Consider the following 22,027-nt stretch of genomic DNA (forward strand, 5'->3'; position numbering starts at 1 on the left):
ACAGATCACCAGCCACCTAGCCGCCACATTACCAAAATCTTTACCATATTTTTGGTAAATAATTGAAGTGTGAATGGATATACTATAGTAAGACACCTGAGGGTGACATGCGACCTCAGGGTGACATGCGACCTCGCCCTAAAGGCAGAGGTCGCGCCAATTCTTGACCATCTGGCCAACCACAGCGTTTCTCTGACAATTCTAGTTGTTGTCATTCTGGGGGGAGTTTGTTCATGTTAGCCCTATCGCATAGGGTGTGGGCGATAGGGCCTTTCTGTGTTGAGTTTGCCTAAACATGGAGATGTGGTACAGAATGACTCATATATGGGCATAAAAAGTATGTCATGTGACATCACTTCCTGTACAGACAGTCAGACAGACAGCCATTAACTCCGGCCTAACAATGGCTACTGTCTATGATGGTAGTCCCATATGACATGATGGACTGGACTATCTCCATATATAGTGTTCTCCACATCTCCATGTTTGGGCCAAACAGGTTTTCTCCATTTCTCCATGTATAGGTCCAAATGCCCAACGTTTTATTTACTTTAGAAAATATGTTAAATTCTAAGAACGTTTCGAGTACCGGTTTGATACAAGAGAGAATAAGCGATACACTTCTGGAATCCTGTGCGTCGACTTAAAGTTGGATCCAGGCCTAATAACTTTATCTGGCCGCCCCGTTGCCACCTCCTTGTTTGTTTTCTTTTCTCCAGGTGGATGGACATTCTTTCATAGGTGATCTAAGTCCAGCCGCCCCGTATCAGATCGGAGGAGGATACCGCACATTGTACCTCATCCACCCTTTCTTCCCTCTCCTTTTGGTATCTTTATCCTCCTCCTCCTTTTTTTCTTTTTTATTCTTCTCTTTTTTTGTCTTTCTTAGTCTTGTGTAATCCTTCTCTTTTTTTTTGTCTTTCTTAGTCTTGTGTAGCCGCCTGGTACAGGAAGTGATGTCACAACTCGCTGACATCACACTGACATCACTTCCTGTACAGAAGGAAGGTCACAGAAGGAAGGTCACTCAAGCGACAAGGTTTTTCAGGGTAAATGCGACCTTCGGTCGCAATTATTCAATTCCACGTTACTTATACGTCACTCAGAGTTCTTGGTGACATCACAAAGGGTTTTTCTCCACTGTGGACACGCTGGTGTCTCTTCAGGGAACTTAACACACTGAAACTCTTGTCACATTGTTGACACACAAAGGGTTTTTCTCCAGTGTGGACACGCTGGTGTGTCTTCAGGTGATCTAAACTACTGAAACCCTTGTCACACTGTTTACACACAAAGGGTTTTTCTCCAGTGTGGATACGCTGGTGTATCTTCAGAGTCCCTAACTGACTGAAACCCTTGTCACATTGTTGACACACAAAGGGTTGGGACACGCTGGTGTCTTCAGGTCACGTAGCTGACTGAAACCCTTGTCACATTGTTGACACACAAAGGGTTTTTCTCCAGTGTGGACACGCTGGTGTGTCTTCAGGTGATCTAACCTACTGAAACCCTTGTCACACTGTTTACAGACAAAGGGTCTTTCTCCAGTGTGGGTACGCTGGTGTATCTTCAGGGTAGCTAACACACTGAAACTCTTGTCACACTGTTTACACACAAAGGGTTTCTCTCCACTGTGGGTACGCTGGTGTGTCTTCAGGTGATCTAACCTACTGAAACCCTTGTCACACTGTTTACACACAAAGGGTTTCTCTCCACTGTGGGTACGTGTCTTCAGGTTGCCTAGCTTACTGAAACCCAGTTCACAGTGGAAGGGTTTTTCTCCACTTTTGACACGCTGGTGTTTCTTCAGAGCCGATACCTCAATGAAGCTCTTCTCACACATGAGGTTTTCCTTCCTGTGTAAGTTATCAGATGTTTCTGTACTTCTCCTGGCTGAAACTACGTCCTCACAAGATCTTGGTTGGTCTGTGTCTCCTCTTTTCTGACTGGTTACAAAGGAAAATGAGGGGAGCTGTCCATTTTTCATCATTTGATAGAAGAGGTTGTTGTGGCTCCCCATGTCTTCATGTCTTCATGGAGGAGAACCTGAGATGTGAAGGCGTATGGAAGCTCAGAACTGGAGACCTACGTCTTGGAAGATTAGTTCATGGACAGCACTGCCGGTACTTGCACTGTTAATTGGAAGGCGTTTCTTTGTCTATTGCGGGCTGGAAAGATTTGGTTTTGATAACTTCTATGTCAATCTCTGTCTCCCCCTCAAGTGTCCCCCTCAAGCAAATCCCCGCTTTACCCTGCTAAAACTCTCTCTTGGTCATACCCAGACTAAATGTGATGTTTAAAAACTGCGTCACATCTTATTCAGGCTGAGATCTGGTCTGATGTCACAAAACACAAACCGTTGACATCATTCCTAACAACGCCGATTTACACAGACATATGTGCGATTCATCTATCAGTGTCTGCACACATTTCTCGCTTAAAAAATAATGATAACTTTCAATAAACTTTGTGTATTTCAATGGGATGATACAAAAAGATTTAATGATAACTTGGACCATTGGATTCCGTGACCCTGAAACTATAGGTTTAGTCATTAAAATCAATGTTCCATCTTATTTAGAAGCCAAGATATGACAAAACATACATTTTACAGTGGCCATTTTGTTTATTCCAATATGGCTGCCATGAACACATTTGGGCAAATGGAAACATTGATTTTCTGATTGCCAGACCCATGAAATGGGTAGGCCTACATAAGCAAATGTCTGTCCGGGTTTTCTATATAAAGGGTATATATGATGATGACATGATGATGACATGCCTACAAAAGGCATGATGTCATAAATGATGATGACAGACAGGGGGTCTGGCACAACCAGGTTGACCTGGTCTAGTTCCTTAGATAATAACCTTTCCAAAAATGTATAGTTTTGCAAATCTTTAAAAAAAAATCGCACCCGTGCGAAGTGAGCGGTGTAAAGGCGATTTTCATTATGCATGATCCTTAATAGCGTAACGAAAAAAGAAATATAGATTTTCATATATGTATGATCATTAATTAATATGTTGTAATGGGGGATGCTGTAAAACAGCATGCGCAAATCTTCATTGCAACCAGTCATGTTTATATGTTACGTCAGACTAGAACCCCTGGTCAGTATATAAAATGTGAAAATTTAGGTTATATTATTCCACTTACAAGACAAAGACATATTATAGAAGAAGTGCAACTGAAGAGAGGGTTATAAAGCAATTAGGAGACAGAGGGAAACAGACAGGAGGTCAGACAAACAACTGTGCCTGTTTAGCGTTCAGACAAACAGCCTGGCCATTACACACAACAAACTGATGAGAATAAGCTTAACCGAGAATATGGAATCCAGATGCAGGAAATCTCCTAAATGCCGCATACAAACTGTCTTAATTCCTGGTTGGTGTCGGATCTCTGCCTGTTTAAGGTTCAGACAAACAGCCTGGCCATAATCTGCACGTGTAATGTAGTGTGGCCGCTGTCTTGAATGAGTTTGTATGCATAGAGCCAAATAAAGCTTCTTGAGGGTTATAAAGCAATTCGAAGACAGAGGGAAAACAGACAGGAGGGCAACCCAGCACTTCTTGGCATTGTCTGTCAGTCAAAGTTAGAGAGAAAAGTCTGACCAACCCAATATCCTGGACCTTTCCTAAACCTTAAACTGGCAGATTGAACAACACACAGGATTCAAAACAGTAATCATAGCCTGCATAGCCTATAAGGGTAATGTAGCGTGGTTGCTGTTTCGAATCCTGTGTGGTGTTCAATCTGTTAGTTTAAGGTTTAGGAGAGGTCCAGGATATGAAACGACCTGGCCATTACGCCTGGACCTTTCGTGAACTTTAAACCGGTCTCAAGTGCAAGTGTAATGGCCAAGACAGATCTAAATTAACATGAACAACACAGCATTTGATTGGTCTGTTCTGTTTGGCTAACACATGTCGTCATGAGTAGAACGGTTTCTGATTGGTCGATTCTAATGTTTAGTTACTCAACTAGCCAATCGATGAAGAATGAAAGAATCGTCCCGTGCTAATATGTTTTAACTAAATAAACCGAAAGTGAAATATAGGAGCGGTTTGCACCGCTCAAAAATTACATAGTGAAACTAATATTGCAAGAAAACAACCACACCAGGCCGTTTCGGACACAGTCATGCATCTAAGGTTTAATGTTGTAATTATTTGAACTTAATAACTACCACCATTGGATTCATTGACCCTGAAAATGTAGGTTTAGCCGTTAAAATCAATGTTCTAGCTTATTTAGAGGCCAAGATACTACAAAACGTAACTGTATGGTGGGCATTTTGCGAATGGGAACATTGATTTTCTGATTCCTTAGAAAATAACCTTTCCAAAAATGTATAGGTTTGCAAATCCTCCAAAAAATCCGACAAAATTACATAACCAACCTGACTATAACTAGTATTATCAGAACATAGACTAATTTTGTTATTTAAATTAAACGTAAGCCATTTACCATGAGAGGGAGTGGGTTGTTGGCTGATTTACCACTGTTTCAGGGTTGTGGCACCTGTCAGATGGTGTTGTAGGAGTATTTTGGAGAGGAAAATCTAATGTTAAAAAAAATATATATATATATAGCCATAAATCATAAATCATGCTCTAATTTACATTTGGGGGATATCTTTCACAATAATAACATATGTACTTGTTCTAGACATTCTAATGATCACCCAAAAAAAAATTACAGGCATTTTACTTATGTTTTTGTGAGGAATAGCTGTTCCGTTATTTTCAAGCTTCGCCCACGGAAAGGGCTTGACAGGACACACACTCGTTTACAATTCGTGCTTGGCTTTAGTTGTTATTTATTGTAACAAATTGCACAGATTATAAACCTGAAATAAAAGGAAATAAAACATTCTCACAATATATTCATACATTTGCAATAAAACATAATGCAATAATACTACCAAAATGAAATGCATACAGTATGTCTGGCTACTCTACTAGCTCACATAAACACACAGTGCAAAATGCATTGATAAACTAGCAAACCAAAACATGTGTTCTACTGACTCACATAGACACACTGGTAAAGTGTACTGTAGTTCTCTCACTTTAACTACTAGCACTACAAATGGGCTCGAAATAATAGTGAACTACACTACCCACAATGCTTAGTAAACACAAACGTGCTCAGACACTTGTCACTGATTGACGTTAATCAGCCGGCTGGCTGCGCTAGCATGGTAGCTAACCAGATGCTAACCAAACAATCACACACAACCTACAATAATAAAGTGTCTTAAAGTGACCATTTCAAGTTGCAATGCAAACGTTTTCACACAGAAACACTAGATCAAGCTTTGTGCTTCACTAGCAGGCAGATGTAGTTAAAGAATATAAGTTACACTCTAGCATTGTTTTACATACCAACGGCCAGTGTGTTCCTGTCAATGGTTAGAATGAAATGAACGAAGCTTTGCACTCCGCGCCACCTAGTGACTGCTAGTATGAACTGTGCATGCGCATAAGTATATACTGTAGAGTACCAGATATGTAATCTTAACATTAAACGTATGAGTAGAAAATGTAAATAGAAAATATATGTGTCCCTTTAAAGTTATCATTAGCTCAAACTAACTAAGGAGGGAGGCACCACCACCTTTCCTCCTACCGAGTGTAGGTTTGCCCTTGCACTCAGCCGCCTCCCAGGGTTACCCGCTAACTAATTAAACAAAGTTCACAGAGTCTTTTGGGTACCCTTGGTGAGGACTTATCCCACCTTCTGCTGGTCTTCAACTGGAACCAAGACCACCAGCCGCCGCACATCTCTGCGTAGGACGATGGTTGTGGGCAGGGTAGAGCCCTTCCCCCGGGTTCTGGATACAAGGGGAACAGGAAGGCCGATGCAGGTCGAGACGTCAGCATCCCGGACGACTCCCATCTTGTCTGGATACGTAGAGACGATCCTGCCGAGCCAGAACTGTCCTCTCACAGCGTTCTGGTCAGCCTGAAGAAAGCTCTCTGAAGAAGACTGGTCGTCGACGAGGTTAGCGTGGACGGCCCTGGAAGCCATGCAGCAATACACGACTCCCCAGACCTTTTTCTTAGTTCTTTTCTTTACATCATCCCTCTCTTTGAAGGGGCCGAAAGGGTCTAGTGTGTTGTAATCTTTGGTCACAACTAGGCGGTTCAGGGTTGTGTCCTGAAAGTTCACGCCGTCTTGGGCTGCAAGGGCTTGGAAGGCCTCTGCTCTCTCTTCTGCAGACAGCTTAGGGCCTCTCGCCTCCCACTTTGCTGGACCCGTGGCTTGGTATTTCAGATTCAGCCAGGATTCTGCTGCTTGTCGAACCCAGGCGATGGTTCCACATAGTTTTGACAAGCTGCTGAACCGCTTAGGCTCTACAAGCTGCACGAGAGCCACTTCCCAGGGCTTCCTCTTCGGCTTTTCTGCTGATAGAGTTGAACCTTGGTTCTTTGATGGTGGCTGCAGCGCAGAGTCTATTTGTTCTGCATCAGTGTCAGTGTTGCTTGGATCTGAGACAGTTTGCGACTGAGCCCAGGTGACTGCAGCTGAGAATGCCTTTTTCATTAGGCTTTTGACGTTGTCAGTGACGTTGGTCACTATTTCGCTGGCCATCTTCACAGGCCTTTCAGCTTCAGTCCTTTCCATGAACTCTGGGTCTTGTTGCCATTCTGACTCATCATCGAGCTTCTCGGGAGTTGCTCCCCTGGTGATGTCTGATATGTTGAGGTTTCCATCAACCCCCCTCTCTGGTTCGTAGCTGACTCCAATTGCTTTGCTTTCTTCGTCCCGCATCTGGTTAGGTAACACCAGAGTCTTGGGTACAGAAACGCTAGTCTCACTGTTACTGGAGTTGGCTTCGGTTCCAGACCTCCCACTTTGGCCCGATACGGCCCACGGCTTAAGTGAGAAGCCTTCACCCTTCAGGACCTTTTCAACTCCTTTGTTGGTAGTTGACGTACTCTGAAGGATTGTTTCTCCAGCTTCCAACTGGGCTGTCGGGTCCAGTAGGATCTCTTCGTACACCCTCGCAGCTGACCTCATAGACCTTGCAAAGTGAGTTTCAGATCGGTGCGCTGCCAAGTCTACCTCTTCGAGGAGGTCAGGATGGGTCCCACCGACCGTTATTCCTAGGGGGCCGTCCCAGAGGACTAGGTCTCCCTCCGTTTTGGTTGGCTTTGGGACCAGGCGTCCCTCTTTGAGACTAATGAGCAGGTCGATCTTCTCTGGTCGGACTAGGTCTTGAGCTGCAACGTCCGGGAAGAATTTCTGCAGTTGCTGTGGCGTTACTGCATGGTTCACCTTTGCAATGCTTTCCAAGCCATAACAGAGAATTTTATGCTCCACCACTGTACCTTCAGGCGTCTTCACTCTCAGCCTTAAAGTATACTTTTTGGTAACAACTGTCTTCAACATTCCTCCGACTCCTTGAACAATCAACTTGAAGCTCTTGCCCTTGAGATTGAGACGCTCAGCGGCTTCGTAGGAGATGTAATTTGTATCTGAAGCGAGGTCGATCAGAGTACCGATTAGTTGGCCTGAGTTTGTTGTCACATCTAGCAGCATCATTATGACGGGATACTCTTTTGGTTCACCATCTGTGCTAGTGCACACTGTTGTAGAGATCTTGTTTGAGAAAGCTTCCTTGAACTCAGCTTTCAACTCTGGTGGGAGTTTGGCAAGGAGCTCCTCTTGTTTATTTGTCAGTCCAAATCCCTTTTTCTCCACTTGTGACTTGCTCTGCTCTCCGTTTTCCTGCTCTCCACCCTTTTTATCCTTCTTCTTGGTTGGAGGCAACGGGCAGAGCAAGTAGTTGTGGTCTGAGGACCCTCCATTTTGACATTCTTCTTTTGAGCAGAGGAATTTTTGGGTGCATCTGTCGTCTTCACCATGAAGGCGCAAGCACTTGAAGCATACTCCTGATTCCTTCAGCTGAGTTTTCTTGCTTGATAAGTGGAGCTTCTTGAAGACTTTGCAAGCAAATAGTCTACCAGCATGCTCCTCGTCTCCACAGGCGATGCAAGAGCTTGGTTGAGAGCCTTCGTTTCCTGAAGTGGCTTTGGTGAATGCTCTCCTTTCATTTGGCCTCTCAGAATAGTCTGAGCTAGGCTGCAGCTGGTCTAACTCCTCAAGAATGTCTTCCTGCATTTTCAGGTACTGCAGAAGGCAATCAAAGTGGTCACGTGGTGAAAATCCGCTTGCAGGGTCTTTCTTATGCGTTAGCCACTTTTCTTTTAAGGAGTCGGGTAGCTTACTCTCTATTGACTGTGCCACCACCCGGTTTTTTACCGCATCTTCTTCTCCCAGGACTTGGAGGTCACGAAGAGCTCTCTCCACAGCCTGTATTAGATCGATTGTCTTTCTTGGGTTGTTACCCTTTACGGGGGGCAGTCCATGCACCTCTTTTGAGATAAGCAGCACTATTTTTGGCTTGTTTCCATATTTGTTGTCTAGGAGCCTGAACACGTCGTCAGCGGATCCGCAGCTTGACAGCACAAGGTCCCTCTTGACTTTCTCGTCCAGGCTGGCTAGAAGATGGAATTTCTTTATATTGTCCAACCCATATGGGTTTCCAAGTTGCTGTAGGTCCTCCCATTCAGCTTTCCATCGATAGTAATCTCTCACGTTACCAGAAAATATGGGCAGGCGCGCTCGCTCTAGAGTAATCTGGGGTTTGAAGTTGTAAGCTCCAGGGTATAGGCCGGAACCAGGTTGCAGTGCGTTTAGGGTGGCATGTGGCGTGTTAGGGTAATTATAGCTGAGATTGGGGACCATGCTGGACTGGTTAGCGGCATTAGAATTAAGGTTGGGGCCCCTGTTTGGTTGAGCGCCGCTTACGGGGGTTTGAGAGTTTGTGGGGTGGGACGGATTAGGGTTAGTACCATCCGGCGCTGCTTGTCCATCGGTATCGCCTTGTTGATTGTTTTGGCTTTGCCCCGCTTCAATATCTGGCTTCTGATGGTCCAGCAGCTCCTCTTCGTCGTCAAATGGGACTCCAAAGCCTCGCCACGACCACTCATCCCACAGTGTCTCATGTTGATTCCTCAGCTTCCTGTAATGGTCTTTCATTTCAGTTATCTTGTCACTAGGAATCACGTCCATCCATTCATTCACTGCTTTATTGAGTTCGCAAACTTTTCGTTCCAGCTTTCTGTTCACCAGTTCACGCTCCCTCCTAGTCAGCTGCTTGTAGTCTGTTGCTTCGGCCCGGTCCAGGGCTGATTCAGCCTCTTTGGCTAGGGTAGTAATTTCCCTTTCAGCAAACCTGGTCCAGAAGCTTTGTAGTACGATTGGTTTGGCCTCATCAAATTTACGGTCGCACTCCGACGTTTTCTCGTCGACTTTGTCCGCCTTTTTTGTGGACTCCTCGTCGTCTGCATCTCTTAGGGCCATGCCATACTCAAACCCAGCATCTCTGACTCTGGCATGCTCCATTTTGAGGTTCCTCCACTCAACTCTCAGGTCCGTTCCTTCCAATGAGTTAGCCCTGGAGATGAGATGGTTGGCTCTTTTGGTGAACGCAGTTTGGACTGCTGTACGCCTCTGCTTTAGCTTCTCCAGCTCCTCCTCTACTGTCGTCATCTTGACTTTTGTTGCGTTGACTGAATTTGTAGCTTTTATGCCAACTGGGAAAGTTTGACTTTTATTTTGACTTTGTCGTTTCTTGTTTTTGGCTTTTGCTATTTTATTTTCAGCTTTGCAGGTTGGCAGATGAGCTGGCAGTTGTGTAGATGGGCTGTTAGCTTACAGTCAGATTTGTTGAAAGAGTCTCTTTAATTATTACTGGTCTTCAGGCTTTGTCCTTGCTTCAAGGTCATTCGTGTTTCATGTGTTCATGACTTGTCACTTGGTTTATGACTTCTGGTATAGAACCATGGTTTATAATTGTTCCGTTATTTTCAAGCTTCGCCCACGGAAAGGGCTTGACAGGACACACACTCGTTTACAATTCGTGCTTGGCTTTAGTTGTTATTTATTGTAACAAATTGCACAGATTATAAACCTGAAATAAAAGGAAATAAAACATTCTCACAATATATTCATACATTTGCAATAAAACATAATGCAATAATACTACCAAAATGAAATGCATACAGTATGTCTGGCTACTCTACTAGCTCACATAAACACACAGTGCAAAATGCATTGATAAACTAGCAAACCAAAACATGTGTTCTACTGACTCACATAGACACACTGGTAAAGTGTACTGTAGTTCTCTCACTTTAACTACTAGCACTACAAATGGGCTCGAAATAATAGTGAACTACACTACCCACAATGCTTAGTAAACACAAACGTGCTCAGACACTTGTCACTGATTGACGTTAATCAGCCGGCTGGCTGCGCTAGCATGGTAGCTAACCAGATGCTAACCAAACAATCACACACAACCTACAATAATAAAGTGTCTTAAAGTGACCATTTCAAGTTGCAATGCAAACGTTTTCACACAGAAACACTAGATCAAGCTTTGTGCTTCACTAGCAGGCAGATGTAGTTAAAGAATATAAGTTACACTCTAGCATTGTTTTACATACCAACGGCCAGTGTGTTCCTGTCAATGGTTAGAATGAAATGAACGAAGCTTTGCACTCCGCGCCACCTAGTGACTGCTAGTATGAACTGCGCATGCTCATAAGTATATACTGTAGAGTACCAGATATGTAATCTTAACACTTTGACCGCCACGGAGGTCATATGACGTCACGTTTTTACCCCCCCCCGCGCTGCCACCGGCGTCAGTTGACGCCGGAATGTCTTTTTTTTAATTAACACAAGATTAGGAGCATATGTATCACTGACGCTTGGATTCAGCCGTCCTGGGCCCTGGAATGACTAAAATCACCATGGTTACCATTGTGTGGCCAATCAGCTTGTGTTACCTTGTGTTACCATGGTGATTTGGTACATGACCGTCCTCCCCAGGCCTGGGATTGCTGGATGGACGGCATTCACGGCAAGGAGCAGCAGCCATGTGTTTGGGGGGGGGTTTAGTTTAGTGCTTTACTATACTACTGAGGACTACTTCTACAGCCGTTACATGTGATCTGAAAAGTTTTACTGGATCGTCATGGTTCATCGACCAGGCCACCAGGGACCACCGAGCCGCGGCGTCGCAGCGAAAAGAACTGCTATATAAAGTAAGTGGTTGTTGCTAGATTGATTGATTGATACATACAGTGGTGTATTGGCGTGTTTGGGGGGTCGCCGACGTCGCTCCGAGAGCAAGCACGAGGCTCGCGTGCAAGACACCAGTCATGTTACCATACCTTTACAACAGGCACGATTACAGTACATTTTATTATATTCCCCCTGTAGCCAAGGTATGGCAGCTGCCATAGCTTGCCATACCCAATTGACGCCTCTTTAGCTTAGCTTGGTGAGAAAGGAGGACAGATGCTCCATTTAGTGCAAAACAAACACATCCCAGCAAAACAACCACTATAAGTCACTCGCAAACGTCGCAGTCTGACCAATCCAGCGAGATGGAGATCGAAAAAGAATCCCAGTGGTAATCCTCATTGTAGTTTTATAGTTTTATCGTGTTTTATTCTAAAAGTAACCAATCGAAGTGGTGACAACGTTGTTTGCTAAGCCTGCTCAGATTTCCTCTCTCTCTTCCTCTCTCTCTCTCTCTCTCTCTCTCTCTCTCTCTCTTTTTTTTTTTTCGCTAGAGAACCAACCTTACAGCCATGATACAAGAGAGAAAGTTGGGGAGAGAGAGATTGATTGATTGATTGATTGATTGATTGATTGATTGATTGAAGACTTTATTAGAAGTTTGCATAGGAAAAGGTACAGTTTCATGACGGTACAGTTCACTGGTACAAGGTCTACTAAAAGGAGATCATGAGATCCATGAAAAGACTAGGCTTATTTCCATAGTAAACCATTGCAGTATCTCATATAACATTGAATGACAGACGGATAGAACACAGTACTATGCAGTAGATCATAGTCAGGAAAAAAGGGGGAAATAAAAAACAGTATAAAAACATACAGTAGGTAAATACAAAGAAGGGATTGATTGATTGATTGATTGAAGACTTTATTAGAAGTTTGCATAGGAAAAGGTACAGTTTCATGACGGTACAGTTCACTGGTACAAGGTCTACTAAAAGGAGAGCCATGAAAATACTAAGCTCATAGTGCCTTGCTGGGCTATGAGCTTGTAGATCGGCTATTAGGCATCATATGTAAATGGCAGATCTACAAGCTCATAGCGCGGTGCCGGGCTATGAGCTTGTAGATCTGCTATTTTGGAAATATATGTACCTGTGTATATAAAATGTATAGCAAATAATTATATATACCTTATGGTAATTATGTTTTTTTTTTTCATAATTACTCTTACTTGCAGTTGCCTGGTCTGGATTCTAACATGGTGAAGTTTGTCGCAGTTGGCTTGACTTTGTCAATACAAACATTTCCATATGAATGTACATCAATTTTTATTGAATTTTATGTATTATGACTTTGAATTGCTCAGGGTAGTTTGACCGTTTTAGTTTGAAGTGACTAAAATGATGATTGCAATGGAACACATCTACAACTATACTGAAGTGAAACAGCAATGTAAAGTTTTTTTTTAATCTTTATCAGAGTTTTTATCTTTATTTTTGAGATGTCTGATGTCTAACTGAAGGCTTGAATAAAAAATCCCAGGTCAAAACACAGTGGATTCTACTCTGTCTCTCCTTCATCCTGGGAAGATGAAAAAAGAGCCTCTGTCAGTCTCCTGGCTTCTTCCACTTTCCTGCCTTATAACTAGACCACGGTACAACTTTTTTTTACTTTTTTTTTTTACAGCATTATGGCCGGCACCCTGTTCTTCATTTAGAGGTACTGTGTGTTCTTGTACCATTTACCAATTTGTTTCTAGGGCTTCTGAAAGTTTTTTTCCTTTGACCTCAATTATCTCAGAAAGTAAATTTCTGATGCTCCTTTTTCATCTGTACAGCTTTCGCTCTCCCTCAGGTTTCTCCACAGCAGAACACCACAGCAGGACGAAATTTTTATGGAGAAAGCTAAGGTTCCGACTCTATATTCTCTGAAATTTTTGTCAATTTTCGTACATCCTACCATTTTCAATTTATTCCGTCAAAAATGAATGGCCGTCTATGGTGGCAAGGGTTTTACCCTTAAAACCCTTAACATTGTGGCAGTCAAAGTGTTAACATTAAACGTATGAATTATTTCAAACAAGTAGAAAATGTAAATAGAAAATATATAGAAATAGTAAATTTACAGTATAAATATTTTAAACTGTTCCCATTTCTTTTATACATGAATTATTTATACCCATGAATTATTTTAGACCCATGAAATTATTTTAACAGGTGACAATTATTTAAATATTAGAGCAAGTGACCCATTGAACTTAACAATAGCTTCAGTGAAAAAGTGAGATGTCCGTCCAGACTCTGGACTCCAGAGATCTTGAAGTTGCGTGAATGTCAGCCTCTGTGTGGGGGGTATTCATATGCAAATATCGTGGCCAATGGCATTGTAATACTAAACAATAGGATCCAATGGTGATGTTTAGGCGGTAGGGGGAGCAAAAATAAAATAATTTAAACCTTTTTTGGATAAAATACAAATGTGATACTGCAACAGTGGGACTTACAGGGTTAATCCAGAGCGACGTATACTGTACCGCAAAGAAAGAAAAATGCATATTAGCAACAATAATATGCATTATTCCCTCCCTCCTATCTCCTTATCCTAGGTAACGTGTGTCAGACCGGTCTGCCGTCATTGGCCCGTCCGGGAACGATGGGCGGGCCCCAGCCTTCTCCGGACCCGAAGCCCCGCCTCCCATTCCGACTGCTCCCGTCCTTCAGTGAGGTGAGTACGTGAGGCCCCGCCCCCACCAACCCTCATGGCCAGAAGGAGCGAGTGAGTAGCGCATTCTCCGGCTCCGACGCCACCCGCGGCTGTCGTCGCCGGTAACTGCCGACAACGGCCGCGGCAACTGCCGGCAGTGGGACGGCAGCCGCCGACAACGACCGCGGCACGTAGGGGCAGCCGCGGCATGCAGGGCCGCCCGGCGGTGGTTAACCCATTTAGAACAGGTACACATTATTGTGTATCATTATTTTATGCTTCTATTGAAAAATAGCAGATATACAAGTTCACAGCGCGGCACCGAGTGCCGCGCTGCGAGCTTGTAGATCTGCTATTTCTGAAAAATCTTGGAAATTAGAATTTTAGAGTTAGGTATCGTCGGACATTGTCTGCTCCAGAGGTGATTGATTGACGGCTGTTGCCGCTGCCGGGAAAATGCACTCCCTCTTATAGGGCTGTCACGATTATGACATTTTACATGACGATTACTTGTCACTCAAATAATTGCGATTAACGATTTAATTGTGTATTTGTCGTTGACAATTACATTTCAGTTTGGCTTTTAGGCTTTGAAGTCGCACATGGCAAATATGACACATAACCTAAATATACAAAGAAATTACATATTTGACAACCTTATACTTAAAAAAGAACATTGATGGTGGAAATAGCCAATCTGCAAGCTCACAACGTGTCGCGCTGTGAGCTTGTAGATCTGCTATTTCCACATTTTTTTACTTAAAAAAATATATATGAAAATCTTTCAACATGGAAACGATTATGACGATTATGAAAAATAATCGTGATTATGTCAAATAATTGCATTTGTGTAATGATTGTGAGTTGTGACAGCCCTATCACTCTCCCTCCTCTTGGCAACCCCCCCCCCCCCCCCTTCTGCTTGTCAGCTACCTTGTACATTGTTGCTTCTATTTGTGCACAAAACTTGCATCGCACATTGTTGTATTTCTCCCAGTGCTCTTGGTTTCGCAGCTCTAGGCTGATGGTAGGGATGGGACAATATGAAAATATCATATCACGATTATTGTGACAAAAGAAATCGTGATTTACGATATTATCGCGATAATCAAAATCCATTATCTTGGGGCGGAACATTTGCCAAAAAATTGCTGCTGCCTGTAAGTGGTTTTTCAGGGCGATTTTAAAGGATGCTAGTGATCCACGCTCCTTTAAGGCCTTCACTTCAGTAAGGCGTTCCACATTTGTGTGGTATAGCAGAAGAACGAGTTTGACCCTTTGTTTGAGTTGACTCTGGGTTGAACGTGATCTGTGTCGCTGCCTCTGGTATTGTAAGTATGGACATCCTTAACGTTTTTAAAGTATTTTGACAGGTACATGGGTATCATAGTGGTGTAGTGTATCTTGTACACCAGGCCCATTGCAAGTTGCTCTACTCTGTCATCTACTCTGAGCCACCCCACTCTTAACTCATTGAGTGCCAATCCCGAACTAGTTCGGCTTTATTATCGTATCGCAGAGTGCCGATCCCGAACAAGTTCGGCTTTAAAAAAAAAAATTTGAATTTTTTTTTGGACCCCATCAAATCTGGTGAACATGATTTCAATCGCGATTTTGCATGTTCCACCCCCATACAACCCCATCTAACATACAGGGCAGCCATGTTTGTTTACATAACATGTAAAACATAATGGCGATTATCTCAAGAATGCCTGAACGGATTTCCAATCGGATTTTTTTGTTTGAAAGCTGTGAACAAACTGCACAAATCCACTCCAATGCAATCCAGGATTGCATTGGATTTTTTAGAGCTCATTCTTCTCTGTTTTTTTCCCATGCATGAGGTGTGCAAGGTTTAATCATGGCTAAGTTGACGAAAATAAGGCTTCTAAAATGCTTGGTAGCCAATAGCTAACTTCAAGCTAACTTCATCCTCTTCCTGTACATGCACAAAGGAAAGTGTTCAGGCAAGTCATGGCTGCAGGGCTTCTGCATATACCAGCATATCTCTATGGGATTTTCTATGGCCACTGGGCGCCCTCTAGTGGTGAAAGGGGTGGCACTAAATGAGTTAACTGGTGAGTAGCGGTGAGGTGAGTCTGATAGGGATAGCACACGGATAGCTCAGATCTTTGCCTACGTTCTTAGCTACCTCCCCTGCCGTTACTGTAAAAAACAACATTTTTCAGTAGAAGCGCCGATCCAACCAATATGCTCATAAAAGGGGACAAGGATTGAGAGATACAGACACATATCCGTTACAACATGACAATAAACCATGACATCTAACATTTCCATCAGCAACTGCCCATACATGCCTTTATTCGCAATTGTCCGCATGCATTATTCATGCTCATTACTCAAACCAACACCTGCCTTCCTCACTACATGTATTGTACATAACTACGCAGTACAACGTAACTGAGAGGGCCCGCGTACCGGCCTGACCTCTAGACGTGAGGGCCGCGAAGCGGCCCGAACTTCTAGTGTCTATAATAAGCATAGAAGCAATGGATCGTTGACATCTTTTTTTCTCTCTCCTTTTTTTTTTTTGTGTTGACAAATGTTGGGTTTGATTTGAGGCTTGGCACATTGTAATTGATTTTGCACAAGGAATAAAGCATTCTAAAGACATACGCATAAGCTTTGATCCCATGTCGGTCCACTGCGGAGCAGACTTGAGAAAGAGTGGCAAATGTCGCAGACAGAAATAGAGCAATGAACCAGAGTGCTAATGTGGAGAAATTGCGTAAATTCATTTACGTTCAAAATATGGTCGTAAACAGCGTTCCCCAATAGGGGCAACTGACTGGCCCGCACGGACCCCTGTTAAAAATTGTTTTTGGTTGGATTTCTTTTTACAATAATGTGAAGCATAACAATCTCTCTGTTATACACCGTTGGATGGAGGTATATAGCACTTTACACCGAGATGTTGATCAGTCTTGGAGGAGTAGCAGCACTCTGTCGTTAGCAAGCCCCCAGAACCACGGTAGAAAGTTGAAGCAGCCGGCAGCCTAACCCTACTGGACAAAGCTGGAACAGCAGGCGGGTGACATACACGCACGAGCATAAAAGCTCGCAGCTGTGGTCTACTCTACAATAGGGTTCAATGACGCCGAGTGACATTCGCAACGTAATTACGTCTCAACGTAAGTAAAGTTGACAATTTTCCCCACAATGCACCTGGATTCACCCACAATGCACCAGGATTCTGCTTCTTCCGGGTGCTTCAAACGCCACAGAGCAACTTGCATTGAAATTAATAGCTGGGAGCGGGGCTATCCGTTCTCTATTATATATTCTCTATGGTCGCTATAGGCACTGCTTTATCAACTCATTGTTGTTCTGTCCCAAACATCGTTACAGCTTTTAGCTGTACAATTCTAAAGATGAATTTCAAAACTTACTGGTGTGGTTTAAAGCAGTGTTTCTCAACCTTTTTTTCTGCATGGGCACACTTTTCATGTCCCAATAATCCATGGGCACACCAACATAATACGGGGGTGTAAATATTGTCGCTGTCGGGAAGAAACCTTGTATTCGTACGTTTCTTCGCAAAGCTGCTTCATCATTCAAGGCTGTCGCACAACAGTAGCGAAAACACTAGTTTAAATCATTTTTAAAATGATAAATACAATACTGGCTTTCAAGCAGTTTCAAGGGGCACACTTGACCCTTCTCAGGGGCACACCAAAGGTCCCCAGGCACAGTGGTTGAGAAACACTGGTATAGAGACCTTGGATTAGCCAATTCTTTTCTGTCTCTTTTGTTTGTTTGTTTTTTACCCTCTTAATTGTTTCCACCCAACTTTGGCAACGGAAGTTGCGAGATTGTCGTCAGCCTGCGGAGCTGAGCGAAAGCGTTTACAGACTTGTGAGTCAAATTTAACAGTGAGATTTAATATATAATGTGTGCATGTGAAATGGCTTTTCTTAGCAGCATCCTTCGTTTCAGGGGCGTCACGGGGGGGGGGGGGGGGGGGGGTAGTCTGAGTCTCTATGGGCCCAAGGTGGAGGGGCCTTAATTATTTAAAACTCTAGCTATTGAAAAATAGCAGATATACAAGCTTGAAGCGCGGCACTCGCAAGCTTGTAGATCTGCTATTTTTGAAAAGTCGTGAAAATGTGTGCAAATCTTTGAATATATGTACTTTTTTTAAGCTAACATTTGTAACTCAAATTTTGCTTCTGGGGGGTCCCTGGAACTAAATATTATGAGATGGGGGTCCGTGGCCAAATACATATCCTTTTGGGGGTCCTTCACATGAAAAGGTTTGAGCACCACTGACATAGAAACATAGATTAAAAAAAAAAGACTAGCACACATATTTTCACGACTTTTCGAAAACAGCAGATCCACAAGCTCGGATCTGTGTGTGTGTGTGCTTTCGCGCTTTTCGCGCGAGTGCCGCACTGTGAGCTTGTATATCTGCTATTTTTCAATAGTTAAAGCACATAATAATGGGTAATAATGCGTTCCCAGTCTAAACGGGTTAAACCCCCTCCCCCTATGAAGAACATTCATGGCAGGGGACGATGAAACATGTGAGAACCCTGCGGTGTTAATTGGCTCGGAAGGTTTTAAAAATGGATCCAGGTGTTAAGTTTAAAACTCAGAGAGTGGTTAAATATACCCTGCAGTGTGGCTTTAGTCTGCCTGGCAGCTTATTTGTGAAGTGGGTTTGTGTCTATGAATCACATGGATAGTATTGACTCACCATTGACTCACACAAATGGCCAGAGACAGCATCATGTTTCTATAGCAGTAACATTGGAGTCACTGTTGTGGCGCTGCTGCATTTCTTCCGTTGCGCTCTTTGTGTTTTCGAAACAAGATGATTAATAAGGGAAACATAATAAAATCTGCAAACTAAATCGTTACCAAGAAATGTCTTCACCAATGTGTTTCTAAAGGTGTGTAATAATATGTACTAAAAGGTTGAAATTCAACTCCCGGGGGAAACTTCATAAAAAAAACTGATGAAAGTTTGTGTCCCATTAACTTTATTATACAGGAAAAAAACACAGAAAATAAAAATGCTTTAAATAGCATGTGAGGGGTCAAACTAGGGGTTTTTCATGATGCTGAATCCATTGCAAGCGTTTGTCTTGCACGAAAAACATTCCGTGGGCTAAAAACACCCCCACAAAAGGGTGAAAAGTGATGACTGACACTAAGCCATCGTTTTGTTTTCAACCTTTTAGTGTTATTACACACCTTTAGAAACACATTGGCGAAGACATTTTTTGGTAACGATTTACTTCGCAGATTGGTCAAACTAGAAGCTCGGCCGCCCGAGTCGGCGACCTGGCCAACTCGGGAACAATGTAAATAGGGAATGAATGTCCCGCCCTTTAATGCAAACCCCATTATACCTGTTGTCATAGGATCCGTTTTGACCATCTGTTTGCGTGTGTCCATTTATGCCCATATATGGACATATCTGTCTGTCTACGTTCATTTTATGCCCATATATGGAGATCTCTGTAGGACCCGTTTTGACCATCCGGGGAACGCGCGTGCCGAATCTGAAGCCGGTGGGACGTACGGTTCTCGAGGTACGCGGATTACATACAGACACGCACGCACGCACGCAGACAGAGATTTGTCGCATTTATAGATAGATATCTTATAAAATGCCCTTATTAGATTGAAATAGCAGATCTACAAGCTCACAGCGCGTCACGATGCGACGCGTTGTGAGCTTGTAGATCGGCTATTTCCACTATCAAAGTATAAAGTTGTTTTTTAAGTATAAAAGACAAACTGAAATGTAATTGTCAACGACAAAAGCACAATTAAATCGTTAATCGCAATTATTTGAGTGACAATTAATCGTCATGTAAAATGTCATAATCGTGACAGCCCTAGTCAGCTCCCACCTGTTCCGTTCCGTTCGTTTCATCAGTCAATCAATCAATCAATCAATCAATCAATCAATCAATCAATCAATCAATCAATCAATCAATCAATCAAACTTTATTTATATAGCACATTTACAAACAGTCAAGCTGTACAGGTTAAAAACAAAAAAACATTTCAAACAATTCATGGAACCAACAATTAAAAGCAACAAAATAAGTTTCATCCTGCATTCATTTCCTCTCCTCCTCTCTTCTCCTTTCATGCATTTCTCCGTCTGTCTGCTTTTGTTTCATGTCGCCTCCCCCCCAAAAAAAACACGGTGACCAGATGTCCCCGTTTTGGACGCAGGATCGTCCCCTCGTTCTACATTGTACCTGACAATTATCTCGTCCTCCGCAATTATCCGTGGAAACGCTCGGAAACGTCTCGCTTTTCAACGCTCGCGAACCCAACAAAGTATTCCGCGCTCCTCGCCACAATTTAAATAATCAAGGTTCGATTTGCTGGAGGGGATGGAGGAGGGGGAGGGGGGTGGGGGGGTTCTGTCCGGCCCACCACCAACCCCAAAAAAAATGAAAAAATCCCCAAAAAAGATTTTCGGGGAGTAGTGAAAGTTGCAGGTATGGTGAGTGCGAAACGTAAGCTTACCATAATCAGAGTAATCCTTAACTCATTCTGTGCCAATGACTGCTTATGACGGTTTTTTTCCAATAGCCCTGTGTGCCAATGACGGCTTATGACGGTTTTTGTGTTTTTTACATAGAAAAAAAAAAAAAAAACATTTTTTTTTTTTTTCTAAAGATGTCAAAATGACCTGAGATCAGAGAGATGCTTTTCTCTGTTTGTGTGTTCGCTCCCTCGTTTAGCTGATTGAGAAAATGTGTGTTCATGTGTGTCCATTCTAGTGGATGGACACTTTTTTCATTCAAACAGCTCTATCTCTGGAACCATTTGTCCGATTGCCAAAATTCTTTTTGCCACTGAATCACAACAACTGTGTCTGTTTCTGTGGGGAAAAAAATAATAAAAAAAAAAATATTTTTTTTTCATTGCATAGTAAAGAAAAACATACAAAATCTCGGCACAGCTACCTTGGAGCCATTTTGGCATCTGGCACAGAATGAGTTAATCATTTTCAATCATATTCAAGTACTTTTGGAGAAATGAGACAGACAGAGCACTGACTGCAGAGGGAAGGTTTGTATGTGTCTTTGTCTACTAGCTGGCAGCTGATATAAGTAGTTGACGGCCCCTCGTTAATGAATCAAAGGAAGGTCTCTGCACTGTCCAACTAGCAGCTGACACATACTGTTCCCAAACTTTTTTGTCTCAGACTCAGGGCACCCCATAAATATTTTTTTAATCCGAGGCACCCCGTCCCCTACATTATAATTTTCACTCCCAGCACCTTATATTTATAGCATATCGTCGTTGTCGGGTGGAAACCGTTCGTTTTGTATTCATCATCTATAAAATGTACTAAACTAGTGAAAACACCAGATCTACAAGCACACAACGCCTCACATCGCGAGGCGTTGTGTGCTAGTAGATCGGCTGTTTTCACTCGTTTTGTGCGACAGAGGTTTCTGCCTGACAGTGACGATATTTTAGTGATTATGTTGCGAGGAAAACATTGAGATAATGGCCATTTTGGTTAGAACTGACCGAAAATAACTTTGTGCTTCAAGTTTAAAATGATACTAAATATTTCTTCAAGTGTCCAAATAAATTCAAAGTATTATCAGATGATCTCGTGGCACCCCTGGACTGCCGTCGCGGCACCCAGGGTGCCCCGCCACCCAGGGTGCCCCGTCACCCACTTTGAAAACCCCTGATATATAGCACCAGTAAACAGGACGTGCGCGAGATTTTACGTCAGAGCCGACGCCCACTGACAATAGAACGCGTAAGAGTTGGCCCATCGCCTGTGACGTTGTCATCAGAAATCTCACTCACGCGTGTTTCTCCCTCCGCATCATCAGCGCCCACACCCTAGGTGGGGTCGGCGAAAGGGCCTTTCTGTGTGGAGTTTGCATGTTCTCCCCATGTCTCCTAGGGTTGATACCCTCACAAAAACATGCAGTAATCCTGGTCTCAATAATGCCTCCCCCTTGCCAGCCGGGGCGCCTGATGGAGGGGAAAGGAACTGGTTGGATTAACGTGTTCCTTCCACACGCTACGTCCAAACCGGGGAAATCCCCCCTGTTAGGTGAAAAGAAACAACTTGGACTCCTCATGCATAGAAGGAAGCATGAGGTCAGTCCGTTGTCTCCCCAGGCGCAGCAGAGGGAGAGCAGAGCCCAGGATTACATCATAGGCAATTGGCACTGGGTGAAAATG

Source organism: Nannobrachium achirus, assembly GCF_963921795.1.
Source record: "Nannobrachium achirus genome assembly, chromosome: 10".
Taxonomy (NCBI): domain Eukaryota; kingdom Metazoa; phylum Chordata; class Actinopteri; order Myctophiformes; family Myctophidae; genus Nannobrachium; species Nannobrachium achirus.